Genomic DNA, 1521 nt, shown 5'->3' on the forward strand with positions numbered 1-1521 from the left:
CCAAATCGTATTTGCCACATGTCAGCTCAAGCCAGGAAGACCTGTATAGATCTTACTAAATGCTGATATGGACTATTTTATTATCAGAAGAATTGTGAATAGATTTGAATACTGCATAAACCATCAGCAAACAACTCCACTCCTGACATATGATTGAGTCAAAGGTGCTAACCTGAGGGGGTTTAGCATTGATCGCCTGTGATTGTAATAATTGTTTTTTACCAAGTATAAATCCAGGCACTAGAGAATTTTCCTATTGACCTTTAATGATTTCAGTATTTCTCGGGCTCTTTCCTGTCACACTCAAATATGTGCTGGCTCGATTTAGTGAGGCACCTACATTCATATCTCCATTGACATTTAGTCTTAATTTGAAATATCGTTTACCTGGTAAAGCAGACAATCTTGAATTTGTGTTTTCTCTCTTTCTGAGAATAGTCAATCTACTTGAAAAAATCATTCTGTCTGAAAGCAAGATGTAATCTTCCTGTCCTGTCCCTTGTCAGAGGAATTGTGTGCATGGGTATAATATGTATGTGGAGAAGTTAGTTATTCGTGCAATATATTGCAGTAAAATGTCTGTTTGAATCACATGCAACTGAACATCTTGCTGTGTACAACTTCAGCGATGATGCCTGATTACCCCAACATATTTAATATTTTTGACATTACAACTAAGTACCCCAAAGCACAGGCGGCACAGTGGTCCAGTGATTAGCACTGCTGCCTACAGCACTGAGGATGCAGGTTCGATCCCAGCTGTCTGTGGAGTTTGCACATTCTCCCTATGTCTGCGTGAGTTTCACTCCCACAACCCAAAGATGTGAAAGTGAGGTGGGTTGGCCACACTAAATTGCCCCTTAATTAGAAAAAAAAATTGGGTTCTCTAATTTAAAAAAAAAGGTTAAAAAAACAATCCCCCAAAGCCAATTTATAAGAAATTATTTACTATCATGTTGTTGTCCGCTAATCTATTTTGGCATCGATCAACAGAGCAATGTGAATGCCCAAATTTTCTAAAAACTCAGCACTATAATTCACTAGTGTTTGTAATTTATCATATGCCAAGTAAAAAAGAATGTGGATTTCCTGTATTCTTCCTGCTGTTAAAGCTAGACGTGATTATAATGATGTTTAGAAAATGAGAACTATAAATATTGTATCAGCTATTCTGGTCATGTAAACCTCCTTCAGGTTCATTTACTAATTGGTGAACAATTTACAGTGTGCCTATTTTTTCCCTTAAGATATAGGATCCTGAAAAATTGATTAAATAATTTCAGTTCCAAAGTATTTTGGATGTTTCGGGGTCAAGTTCCCAGAATACAACATGACTGAACCAACATCCGCAATATCTAAAATTGTAACAGATTGAGTTGCAAACTCATTGTAATTACTATAAAACATGTATATCACAAAAATTACCAGAGTAATTTTGTTCCGTAACACCAGTTTGTATTTAGCAAAAATATAATTATTGGACAAGAAGTAATGAAAAATTACTTATTTCTTCTTCTGTCA

The sequence above is a fragment of the Scyliorhinus canicula genome, chromosome 14, assembly GCF_902713615.1.
Source record: "Scyliorhinus canicula chromosome 14, sScyCan1.1, whole genome shotgun sequence".
Taxonomy (NCBI): domain Eukaryota; kingdom Metazoa; phylum Chordata; class Chondrichthyes; order Carcharhiniformes; family Scyliorhinidae; genus Scyliorhinus; species Scyliorhinus canicula.